Here is a 13614-nt window from a genome sequence, read left to right on the forward strand (position 1 = left end):
CCAATGCATCCACTATTTCTAGGGCCACTTCCTTAAGTACGCTGGGATGCAGACCATCAGGCCCCGGGGATTTATCGGCCTTTAGTCCCATCAATTTCCCTAACAGATTTTCCCACAAATAAGGATTTACTTCAGTTCCCCCTTCTCACTAGCCCTTCGGTCACGTAGCATTTCCAGAAGATTATGCACGTCTTCCTTCGTGAAGGCAGAACCAAAGTATTTGTTCAACTGGTCTACCATTTCTTTGTTCCCTATTATAAATTCACCTGAATTTGACTGCAAGGGACCTACGTTTGCCTTCACTACTCTTTTTCTCTTCACATATTTATAGAAGTGTTTATGTTCCCAGCAAGCTTCCTCTCATACTCTATTTTCCCCCTCCTAATTAAACCCTTTGTCCTCCTCTGCTGAATTCTAAATTTCTCCCAGTCCTCGGGTTGATGCTTTTTCTGACCAATTTATATGCCTCTTCCTTGGATTTAACGCTATCCTTAATTTCCCTTGTTAGCCACGGTTGAGCCACCTTCCCCATTTTATTTTACTCCAGACAGGGATGTCCAATTGTTGAAGTTCATCCATGTGATCTTTATATGTTTTCCATTGCATATCTGCCGTCAACCCTTTATGTATCATTTCCCAGTCTATTCTAGCCAATTCATGTCTCATACATCGAAGTTATCTTTCCTTAAGTTCAGGACCCCAGTCTCAGAATTAATTGTTTCACTCTCCACCTTAACAAAGAGTTGTACCTTATTGTGGTTACTCTTCCACAAGGGGCCTCGCACAACAAGATTGCTAATTAGTCCTTTCTCATTACATATCAAGCAGTCGAGGATGGCCAGCCCTCGAGATGGTCCCTCGACATATTGGTCGAGAAAACCATCCCTAATACACTCCAGCAAATCCTTCTCCACCGTATTACGACAAGTTTGGTTCGCACAATCTATGTGTAGATTAAAGTCGCCCATGATAACTGATGTACCTTTATTGCACACATCCCAACTTTCTTGTTGGATGCTGGCAGCAAACTCACTACGATTGTTTGGTGGTACACAACTCCCACTAGCGTTTCTTTCCCTTTGATATTCCACAGATCCACCCACGTAGAATCCACGCGAATGTCCTTCCTGAATATTGCATTAATTTCCTCTTCAACCAGCAATGCCACCCCACCTCCTTTTCCTTTGTGTCTATCCTTCCTGACTGGTGAATACCCCTGGATGTTGTGTTGCCGGCCTTCGTCACCCTGGAGCCATTTCTCCATGATGCCAATTGCATCATATTCATTAATTGCTGCCTGTGCAGTTAATTTGTCCACCTTATTACGAATACTCCTCGCATTGAGGCACAGTGCCTTCAGGCTTGTTATCTTAACACACCTTGTCCCTTTAGATGTTTGCTGCAATGTGGCCCTTTTTGATTTTTTCCTTTGGGTTTCTTTGCCTTCCACCCTTACTTTTCTGCCCCCAAAGGTTCCCATCCCGCTGCCATATCAGTTTAGCCCCTACCCAACAACACGAGCAAACTCTCCCTCGTGGACATTGGTTCTGCTGAGGTGCAGACCGTCCGGTTTGCACAGGTCCCAGCTCCCACAGAACGGTTCCAATGTCCCAAGAAATTGAATCCCGCCCTTCTGCAACACACAGTCATCTGAACTATCCTGCGATTCCTACTCTGAAAAGTGGCAGCGATCCCTGAGATTGCTACCTTTGAGGTCCGATTTGTTAATATAGCTCCCAGCTCCCTAAATTCAGCTTCTAGATCCTCAGACACAGAGAGTCAGACTCAAACACATAAAGAGCACTCTAAAGACAGAGAGTGAGAGGCACAGATACATTGCACAATCCCATTTGTTTGAATGTTACAAAGTTATCGACAAATGCAGATTCAACAGAATAGATTCAGGTATAACTGAGCAGGATGGCAGGAAATCGGTTTGAATTTAAAGATTTACCAGGAGTGGGGTTCGAACCCACGCAGGTATAAACCCATTGGATTTTCCGTCCAACGCCTGAACAACTCGGCTATCCTGGTTTTGTCAGTATTCGGATTTTGTCTCTGGGAGAATCTGGGCTGCAGCTCCACTCTCACAGACACAGGTTTTCAATGAGCATTTTCGAATATTTATAGTAATATTGACACAGGGGCAACTCTCCTGTTCTTTTTCGAGTAATGCTCTGGGAACTTTCACATCCACCCGAGGGAGCAGACGGAGCTTCAATTTAACATTTTATCCGAAAGTCAACAGCTTCAACAATGCAAAATCCCCCAAGTACTGCATTTGAGTGTCAGCCAAGATTATATGCTCAAATCTCAGGAGTGGGACTTACACACACAACCTCCTTATTCAGTCGAGAATGCTGCCACTGAACCAAAGCCGATACCAAAGTTCACATCCGTATTATTTTCCCCAAGTCTTTTTATAAAGTTTCAGGACATACAGAAGTAATATTCAACATTTTAAAAAAGCTTCATCCTCGTCGGCGAATTGAACGCCTACCTCGCGCGTGACAGAGAGGGATATTAACTAAGACATGAATGAGGAGCTGACGGGTGTGGATTCTGTCAGTGCAGGAATCGAGCTGAGAACAGAAATGGACACCATGAGAAGTAGAAAGGCACATTGAGAGACAGAGACAAACCGACAAACAGGGAGAGACAGACAGCAAGATAGAGACAACGTGAGACAGAAAGTGTGAGACTGAGAAGCAGAGGCAGACTGAGTGAGAAAAAGACACAAACACACACATATACAGATATAAAGAGAGAGAGGGAAACAGTGAGAGAAAGACAGTGATAAAGACAGTAACAAGGAGCGAGACCGATGAAGAGTGAGCGACAGATAGAGAGATATACAGAGATATAAACAGAAAATGATGGAAATACTCAGCAGGTTAGAGACAGGAACTAACAGAGACAGGCAAATAGCGACAGACAGGTCGAGACATAGACAGACAGAGATGATGGGAATGAGAGAGACAGTCAGACAGAGAGACAGAGAGAATCCCACTGGAACAGAACTGGACATCGTGAGAAAGAGACAGACACGTTGAGAGACAGACAAACAGGGAAACAGGGAGAGACAGATAGCGAGATAGAGGCAAAGAGAGACAGAAAGTTTGAGACTGAGAGGGAGGGTCAGACTGAATGAGAAAACGACTCCAACACATACATACACAGAGATGTGTTTGTGTGCTCCATAAAGAGAAGGAGTCAAATAAGATGCAATGACAGAGACAAAGACAGGGACAAAGAAAGAGACAAAGAGAGAGACAGATAGAGAGAAAGACAGATAGAGACAATAATTTGGTTCTGTCTTTACAAAGGAAGATACAAAAAACCTTCCGAATGTACGAGGGGACTGTGCGTCTCGTGAGAATGAGGAACTGAAAGATATCCTTATTGGCAGGAAATTGTGTTGGAGAAATTGTTGGGATTAAAAGCCGATAAATCCCCGGCTCCTGATAGTCTGCATCCCAGAGTACTTAAGGAAGTGGCCCTAGAAATAGTGGATGCATTGGTGATTATTTTCCAACAATCTATCGACTCTGGATCAGTTCCTATGGGCTAGAGGGTAGCTAATGTGATGGCACTTTTTAAAAAAGGAGGGAGAGAGAAAGCAGCTAATTATAGACCAGTTAGCCTGGCATCAGTCGTGGGGAAAATATTGGAATCAATCATTAAGGATGAAATAGCAGCCCATTTGGAAAGCAGTGACAGGATCGGACCGAGTCAGCATGGATTTATGAAAGTAATATCATGCTTGACGAATGTTCTGGAATTTTTTGAGGATGTAATGAGTAGAGTGGACAAGGGAGAACCAGTGGATGTGGTGTATTTGGACTTTCAATAGGCTTTTGACAAGGTCCCGCACTAGAGATTGGTGCTCAAAATCAAAGCGCATGGTATTGGGATTAATGTACTGACATGGATAAAGAACTGGTTGGCAGACAGGATGCAGAGAATCGGGATAAACGGGTCCTTTTCAAACTGGCAGGAAGTGACTAGTGGGGTGCCGCAGGGCTCAGTGCTGGGACTCCAGCTCTTTACAATATACATGAACGATTTGGTTGAAGGAATAGAGTGTAATATCTCCAAGTTTGCGGATGACACTAAACTGGGTGGCGGTCCGAGCTGTGAGGAGGACGCTAAGAGGCTGCAGGGTGAATTGGACAGATTAGGTGAGTGGGCAAATACATGGCAGATGCAGTATAATGTGGATAAATGTGAGGTTATCCATTTTGGGGGCAACAACACGAAGGCAGAATATTATCTGAATGGCGGAAAACTAGAAAAAGGGGAGGTGCAGTGAGACCTTGGTGTTATGGTTCATCAGTCACTGAAAGTGGGCATGCAGGTACAGCAGGCGGTAAATAAGGCAAATGGTATGTTGGCCTTCGTAGCTGGAGGATTTGAATATAGGAGCCAGGAGATCTTACTGCAGTTGCACAAGGCCTTCGTGAGGACACACCTGGAATATTGAGTTCAGTTTTGGTCTCCTAGTCTGAGGAAGGACGTTCTTGCTGTTGAGGGAGTGCAGCGAAGGTTCACCAGACTGATTCCAGGGATGGCAGGACTGTCATATGAGGAGAGATTGGATCAACTAGGCCTTTAATCACTGGCGTTTAGAATGATGAGAGGGGATCTCATAGAATCATATAAGATTCTGACGGGACTGCACAGGTTAGATTCGGGAAGAATGTTCTCGATGTTGGGGAAGCCAGAACCAGGTGACATAGTCTTAGGATAAGGGGTAGGCCATTTAGCAGTGAGATGAGTAGAAACTTCTTCACTCAGAGAGTTGTTGACCTGTGGAATTCCCTGCCACAGAGAGTTGTTGAAGCCAGTTCATTGGATATATTCAAGAGGGAGTTGGATATGGTCCTTACGGTTAAGTGGATGAAGTGGGATGGAGAGGAAAACAGGAAAGGGTAACTGAAAGAATGATCAGCCATGATAATATTGAATGGCGGTGCAGGCTCGAAGGGCCTAATGGCCTACTCCTGCAGTTATTTTCTATGTTTCTATGTTTCAAAAACAGAAAATGATGCAAATACTCATCAGATTAGAGACAGGGACAAAATGAGACAGGCAAAGACACGGACAGGGAGGATGGGAAAGAGAGAGACAGTCAGACAGAGAGTCTGAGAGAATCGCATTGGAACAGAACTGGACACCGTGAGAAAGAGACAGATTGAGAGACAGAGACAAACAGAGAACCAGGCACAGACAGAGTGAGTCAGAGAGAGGCAGACTGAGGGAGACAAAGGCTCAAGCACACAAACAGATACACAGCTCTTTAAAGAGAGAAAGGCAGAGACTGAGATACACAGCTACATTTCACAATTTCATTTCATGCTCGGCTTAGAGTGTCACAGAGTTACAGAAAATTGCAGATTCAACAGATGAAAATCATGTATCACTGGGCAGGATGGGAAAAATCTCTGTTAAATTAAAGAGATTCTAGGTTTGGGGTTCGAATCCACGCGGGAAAAACCCATTGAATTTTATGGCCAACGCCGTAACCACTCGCCCATCCTGGTCTTTGTAGCGTTTGGATTCTGTCTCTGTGAGAATGTGGCCTTCAGCTCCACCCCCACAGCAACACACACACACATACACATCGGGTTTCAGTGAGCATTTACGAAAATTGTTAGTAATATTGACACGGGCGCAACTCTCCTATTCTTTTTCATGTAATGCTCTGGGAACTTTCACATCTAGCCGAGGGTGCAGACGGAGCTTCAATTTAACATTTCAGTCGATGGTCAACAGCTTCAACAATGCAAAATTCCCCAAGTACAGCACTTGAGTGTCAGCAAAGATTATCTGCTCAAGTCTCAGGAGTGGGACTTACACCTACAACCTCCCGATTCAGTCCAGAATAGAGCAAATGAACCAAGGCCGATACCAAAGATCACAACGGTATTATTTTCCCCAAGTTTTTAAAAAATTTCCAGGACATACCACATTCATGGTGATGATTTCCACAGACAGTTGCACATACACAGAGACATACATACAGATAGACATACACAGACACACACACACACAATAACCAAAAATATACACGCGTCAACATAGAAACATAGAAAAATAGAAATTAGTTGCAGGAGCAGGCCATTCGGCCATTCGAGCCTGCACCACCATTCTTTAAGATCATGGCTGATCATTCAACCTCAGTACCCATTTCCTGTTTTCTCTCCATACCCCTTGAACCCTTGAGTCGTAAGGGCCATAGCTAACTCCCTCTTGAATATATCTAACTAACTGGCCTCAACAACTTTCTGTGGTAGAGAATTCCACAGGTTAACCATTCTCTGAGTGAAGACGTTTCTCCTCATCTCGGTACTAAATGGCTTACCCCTTATTCTTAGACTGTGACCCCTGGTTCTCGAACTTCCCAGTAAAGGAAACATTCTTCCTGCCACTCACTTGTCAAATTTCGTCAGAATTTTATTTGTTTCTATGAGATCCCCTCTCATTCTTCTAAACTCCAGTGGATACCAGCCGAGTTGATCCAGTCTCTGCTCATATGTCAGTCCTGCCATCCCGGGAATCATGCTGGTGAACCTTCGCTGTACTCTCTCAATAGCAAGGATGTCCTTCCTCAGATTCGGAGACCAAAACTGAACACAATATTCCAGGAGTGGCCTCACCAAGGCACTGTACAACTGCAGTAAAACCTCCCTGCTCCTATACTCAAATCCCCTCGCTATGAAGGCGAACATGCCATTTACATTCTTCACCGCCTGCTGCACCTGCACACCAAATTTCAATGACTGATGTACCATGACACCCAGATCAAGATATACACAGGTTGCCTTAGACAAATAGATGGATAGACAGGCAGGGTCACTGTCGCTACTTTGTCTGGCTTTTGCGTTTTTCAGTCGAGGATGCTGCCACTGAACCAAAGCCGATAGCAAAGTTCACAACCGTATTATTTTCCCCAAGTCTTTTTGAAAAGTTCCAGGACATACGAAATTCTTGGTGATGATTTCCACAGACATTTGCACATACACAGAGACATATATACAGATAGGCAGACACAGAGACACACACATACATACATAACCAAAAATATACATGCACCAACGGACATGCACAGATGCCGGAGACATCTCGAGGGATAGACAGGCTGAGTCACTGTCGCTACTTTGGCTGATTTTTGCGTTTTTCTATCCGTATGTATCGTGAATATTGCAGATTAATAAAAATGAGAAATAGATGTCAGTGTCGAAAGGTGTGGGACGTTATTCCACCTATCTCAGGATTAGTTTTGCAAAAACCTGGTTAAATTGTGAAGAAAATTGCTGAGAATCGTAGTCGGCAGGATTCGAACCTGAGCGCCGAAAACCCAAAGGAATTCAAGCCAATCGCATTAACCACTCGACCACAATTACTGCGTCTCTGGCACTTTAAATGTTGCTCAGAAAAAACTCAGTCATCCATCTCTGTGCAGCAGACGGCCACAGAATCCTGAAAAAGTCTCTGTTTGCAAAAAATCTGGAAGTGGCAATCGCCTCTTGCTGTATTTTTACTGTTCTATATTGTTCTGGAACTTTTTAATATGAATCTATACCAAGAAACAGAAGTAAAATTAGACATTTTGAAAAAACTGCTTTTCCGTTGGGGAATTGAACCCGGTTCTATTGCTTAACAGGGGAGCAAAATCACGACTCTCCGGACGAAGGTACGGGCGATGTCAGAGCAGTAATCGAGTTGTGAACAGAAGTCGACAGACACATTGAGAGACAGAGACAAACCGACAAACAGGGAGAGATAGACAGCGATAGAGGGACAACGAGAGACAGAAAGGGTGAGACTGAAAAGTCAGGCAGACTCTGAGAAAAAGACTCAAACACCTACATATACAGAGATGCGTGTGTGTGATCAATAAAGAGAGAGAGGGAAAGAGTGAAAGAAAGACAGTGATAAAGACAGTGACAAGGAGAGAGACAGATAGGTCGAAGAGAGACAAAGATATCAACAAAAAAAGGTTGGAAATACTCAGCAGGTTAGAGACAGGAACTACCAGCGACAGGCAAAGAGAGACAGATCGGCAGAAATATAGACAGACATAGATGATGGGAAAGAGTGAGACAGTCAGACAGAGAGACTGTGAGAATCCCAATCGAACAGAACTGGACACCGTGAGAAAGTGACAGACACATTGAGAACCAGAGACAAACAGGGAAACAGGGACAGACAGACAGTGAGATAGAGACAAAGGGAGACAGAAAGTTTGAGACTGAAAAGGAGGATCAGACTGAATGAGAAAAAGACTCAAACACATACATACACAGAGATGTATTTGCGTGCTCCATAAAGAGAGGGAGGCAAATAGTGATGGAATGACAGAGAAAAGGAGAGGGACAAAGAGAGAGACAAAGAGGGCGACAGATAGAGAGAAAGACAGATAGAGAGATAGACATAGAGACAAAAACAGAACATAATGGAAATATTTATCAGGTTAGAGACAGGGATTAACAGAGACAGGCAAATACATGGACAGACAGAGATAATGGGACTGAGATAGGCAGTCAGACTGAGAGTCTGAGAGAATCCCATTGCAACAGAACGAGACACCGTGAGAAAGAGACAGATTGAGAGACAGGGACAAACAGAGAAACAGGGACAGAGAGAGTGTGTCAGAGAGAGGCAGACTGAGAGAGACAATGACTCAAACACATTCACAGCTCTCTAAAGAGAGAGAGAGGCAGAGACCGAGCAACACAGATACATTTCACAATTTCATTTCATTGTCGGCTCAGAATGTCAATCGTTGCAGAAAATTGGAGATTCAGCAGATGAAAATCGGGTATCACTCGGCAGGATGGGAAAAATCTCTATTTAATTAAGGAATCACCAGGAGTGGGGTTTGAACCCACGCAAGTATATAACCCATTACATCTTAAATGCAACGCCTTTACCACTCGGCCATCCTGGTCCTGATCCTGTCAATGGTTGGACTCTGCCTCTGTGAGAATCTGGGCTTCAGCTCCACCCCCACAGACACACAGAGACATTGGATTTCAGGAAGCATTTACGAACATTTTTCGTAATATTGACACGGGCGCAACTCTCCTATTATTTTTCGACTAAGGCTCTGGGAAGTTTCACATCCACCCGAGGGTGAAAATGGAGCTTCAATTTAAAATTTCAGCCGATGGTCAACAGCTTCAACAATGCAAAATTCCCCAAATACTGCATTTGAGTGTCATCCAAGATGATGTGTTCAAGTCTCAGGAGTGGGACTTACACACACAACCTCCTGATTCAGTCGAGAATGGAGCCACTGAATCAAAACCGATACCAAAGACCACAACCGTATTATTTTCCCCAAGTGTTTTAAAAGTTCCGGGACGTATCAAATTCATGGTGATGATTTCCACAGACAGTTGCACATACACAGAGACATACATACAAATAGACATACACAGACACGCGCACACACAATAAAAAAATATACATGCATCAACATAGAAACATAGAAACATAGAAATTAGTTGCAGGAATATGCCATTCGGCCCTTCGAGCCTGCACCACCATTCAATAAGATCATGGCTCATCATTCAACCTCAGTACCCCTTTCCTGCTTTCCCTCCATACCACTTGATCTCTTTATCCATAAGGGCCATATCTAACTCCCTTTTGAATCTATCTATGAACTGGCCTCAACGACTTTCTGCGGTAGAAAATGTCACAGGTAAACCACTCTCTGAGTGAAGAAGTTTCTCCTCATCTCGGTCATAAATGGCTTACCCCTTATTTTTAAACTGTAATCCTTGGTCTCAAACTCCCCAGCAATGAGAACATTCTTCCAGCCTCCAATCTCGTCAGAATTTTATATGTTTCTGTGAGATCCCCTTTCATTCTTCTAAACTCCAGTGGATACCAGCCCAGTTGGTCCAGTCTCTCCTCATATGTCAATCCTGTCATCCCGGGAATCATGCTGGTGAACCTTCGCTGTACTCCCTCAATAGCAAGGACGTCCTTCGTCAGATTCGGGGACGAAAACTGAACACAATATTCCAGGTGTGACCTCACCAAGGCCCTGTACAACTGCAGTAATATCTTCCTGCTCCTATGCTCAAATCCCCGAGCTATGAAGGCGAACATGCCATTTGTTTTCTTCACCGCCTGCTGCACCTACATGCCAACTTTCAATGACTGATGTACCATGACACTCAGATCCAGATATACACAGGTTGCCTTAGACAAATAGATGGATAGACAGGCAGTGTGACTGTCGCTACTTTGGCTGGCTTTTGCGTTTTTCTATCCGCATGTATCGTGAATACTGCAGATTGATGTAAGAAAGAAAACAGCGGCTGCATCGAAAGATGTGGGACGTTGCTCTATCTATCTCAGAATCAGTTTTGCAGTAACGTGGTTAAATTGTGAAACAGAATGAAATATGCTGAGAAACATAGTCGGCAGGATTCAAACCTGCACAGAGAAACCCCGATGGATTTTTTGTCTATTGTCTTACCCACTCGGCCACGACTACTAGCTCGCTGCATCATTCAATGTTACTCAGATAAAACTCAGTCATCCATCTCTGTGCAGCAAACGGCCACAGAATCCGGAAAAAGTCTCCGTTTGCTAAAAATCTGGAAGAGGCAATCTCCTCTTCCTGTATTTGTACTGTTCTATATTGCTCTGGAACTTTTTAATATGAATCAACACCAAGAAACAAGTAAAATTCTGCATTTTGTAAATGCTGCCACCGCGTCGGGAAGTAGTACCACGGTCTCCGGCAGAACAGGCGGGGATACTCACCACGATACTAACGAGCATGAGTTCTATCAGAGCAGGAAGCGAGCTGTGAATGGAACTGGACACGATGAGAAGACGACAGACACATTGAGAGACAGAGACAAACCGACAATCAGGGAGAGACTGACAGCGAGATAGAGAAAATGAGAGACAGAAAATGTGAGACTGAGAAGGAGAGGCAGACTGAGTGAGAAAAAGACTCAAACACACACATATACAGAGATGTGTGTGTGTGATCTATAAAGAGAGAGGGAAAGAGTGAGAGAAAGAGAGTAACAAAGACAGTGACAAGGAGAGAGAGCGACAGATAGAGAGTGTCAGAGATAGAAACACTAATGCTGGAAATACTCAGCAGGTTAGAGACAGGAACTAACAGAGGCAGGCAAAGACATGGACAGACAGAAATGATGGCAAAGAGAGAGCCAGTCTTTCAAAGAGTCTGAGAGAATCCCATTGGAACAGAACTGGATACCGTGGGAAAGAGACAGAGACACAGGAACAGACAGAGTGAGTCAGACTGAGAGTGAAAAACACACAAACACAAACACACCTCTCTAAAGAAAGAGACAGGCAGATACCGAGCGACACCGATACATTTCACAATTTCATTTCATTATCGGCTCAGAGTGTCACAGAGTTGCACATTCAACAGATAAAAATCGGGTATCACTGATGAGAATGGGAGGAAATCCGTGTTAAATTAAAGAAGTAGCAGGAGTCAGCTACGAGAACACGCGGGAAACATCCCATTTAATTTTAAGGCCAACGCCTTAATCACTCGGCCATCCTGGTCCTGTCAGAATATGGATTCTGTCTCTGTGAGAAACTGGGCTTCAACCCCACCCCCACAGACACACAAACATGGAGGCTTTCAGTGAGCATTTACGAACATTTTTAGTAATATTGACACGGGGGAAACTCTCCTATTCTTTTTCGAGTAAGGCTCTGGGACCTTTCACACACACCCGATAGTGCAGACTCAGCTTCAATTTAACATTTCATCCGAAAGTCAACAGCTTTCCAAGAAACAGAAGTAAAATTCGACATCTTGAAACAACTGCCTCCCCGTCGGGGAATTGAACCCCGGTCTCCCGCGTGACAGGCGGGGATACTCACCACTGTACTAACGAGGAACTGACGGGTACCAGTTCTGTCAGAGCAGGAATCGAGTCACTGTGAACAGAACTGGACACCAGGAGAAGTCGACAGACACATTGAGAGACAGAGACAAACCGACAAACAGGGAGAGACAAACAGCGAGATAGAGACAACGAGAGACAGAAAGTGTGAGACTGAAAAGGAGAGGCAGACTGAGTGAGAAAAAGACTCAAATATATACATATACAGAGATGTGTGTGTGTGATCTATTAAGAGAGAGAGGGAAAGAGTGAGAGAAAGACAATGATAAAGACAGTGACAAGGAGAGAGACAGAAAGAGAGAGAGCGATAGAGACTAAAACAGAAAATGATGGAAATACTTCTCAGCTTACAGGCAGGGACTAACAGAGACAAGCAAAGACATGGACAGACCGAAACGATGGGAAGGAGAGAGCCAGTCACACAAAGAGTCAGAGAGAATCCCATTGGACCAGACGTGGCACCGTGAGAAAGAGACAGATTGAGAGACAAAGACAAACAGAGAAACAGGGACAGACAGAGTGAGTCAGACTGAGAGAGACAAAGACTCAAACATACAAAACTCTCTAAAGAGAGAGAGAGAGGCAGAAACCGAGCGACACAGATACATTTCACAATTTCATTTCATTATCGGTTCAGAGTGTCACATTGTTACAGACAATTGCTGATTCAACCGATGAAAATCCGGTCTCACTGATCAGAATGGGAGGAAATCCGTGTTAAATTAAAGAGACACCAGGAGTGGGGGACGAACCCACGCGGGACAAACCCATTGAGTTTTAAGGCCAACGCCTCAACCACTCGGCTATTCTGGTCCTGTGAGAACCTGGATTCTGTCTCTGTGAGAATCTGGGCTTCAACCCCAACCCCACATACAAACACATGCACATCGGCTTTCAGTGAGCATTTACGAACATTTTTAGTAATATTGACACGGGGGCAACTCTCCTATTCTTTTTCGAGTAATGCACTGGAAACTTTCATATCCACCCGAGGGTGCAGACGGAGCTTCAATTTAACATTTCATCCGAAAGTCAACAGCTTCAACATTACAAAATTCCCCAAGTGCTGCACTTGAGTGTTAGCCAAGATGATATGCTCAAGTCTCAGGAGTGCGAATTGAACAGACAAACTCCCGATTCAGTCGAGAATGCGGCCACTGAACCAAAGCCGATACAAAAGTTCACAACCGAATTATTTTCCCCAAGTCGTTTTTATAAGTTCCAGGACATACCAAATTCATGGTGATGATTTCCAGTGACAGTTGCACATACACAGAGACATATAAATAGATAGACAGACACAGAGACCCACACACACATAACCAAAAATTTGCACGCACCAACAGGCATGCACAGATGCCTCAGACATCTCGAGGGATAGATAGGCTGAATCACTGTCGCAACTTTGACTGATGTTTGCGATTTTTGAAACGGATGTATCGTGAATATTGCAGATTAATAAAAATGAGAAAAAAATGTCAAAGTTGAAAGGTGTGGGACGTTATTCCATCTATCTCAGGATCAGTTTGGCAGAGAACCGGTTAAATTGTGAAATGGAATGAAAAATGCTGAGAATCGTAGTGGGCAGGATTCGAACCTGCGCGGGATAACCCAATGGATTTCTAGTCCATCGCCTTAACCACTCGGCCACGACTACTGTGTCGCTGCCTTTTTAAACTTTACTCAGAAA

General features: G+C 44.1%; 4 non-coding genes across 4 annotated transcripts; all 4 read right to left on the reverse strand.

Annotated features, from left to right (window-relative positions):
* Nucleotides 1-1951: 1951 nt before the first annotated feature.
* Nucleotides 1952-2034, reverse strand: trnaf-gaa (transfer RNA phenylalanine (anticodon GAA)). The gene has a single exon. It is a non-coding gene; the product is annotated as a tRNA-Phe (tRNA).
* A 6835-nt stretch (nucleotides 2035-8869) lies between these two features.
* trnal-uaa (transfer RNA leucine (anticodon UAA)) lies at nucleotides 8870-8953 on the reverse strand. The gene has a single exon. It is a non-coding gene; the product is annotated as a tRNA-Leu (tRNA).
* A 2893-nt stretch (nucleotides 8954-11846) lies between these two features.
* trnad-guc (transfer RNA aspartic acid (anticodon GUC)) lies at nucleotides 11847-11918 on the reverse strand. The gene has a single exon. It is a non-coding gene; the product is annotated as a tRNA-Asp (tRNA).
* Nucleotides 11919-13500: 1582 nt separating this feature from the next.
* On the reverse strand, nucleotides 13501-13581 carry trnas-aga (transfer RNA serine (anticodon AGA)). The gene has a single exon. It is a non-coding gene; the product is annotated as a tRNA-Ser (tRNA).
* Between the last annotated feature and the right edge of the window lie 33 nt (nucleotides 13582-13614).

The sequence above is a fragment of the Pristiophorus japonicus genome, chromosome 23 (genome assembly GCF_044704955.1).
Source record: "Pristiophorus japonicus isolate sPriJap1 chromosome 23, sPriJap1.hap1, whole genome shotgun sequence".
NCBI lineage: Eukaryota > Metazoa > Chordata > Chondrichthyes > Pristiophoridae > Pristiophorus > Pristiophorus japonicus.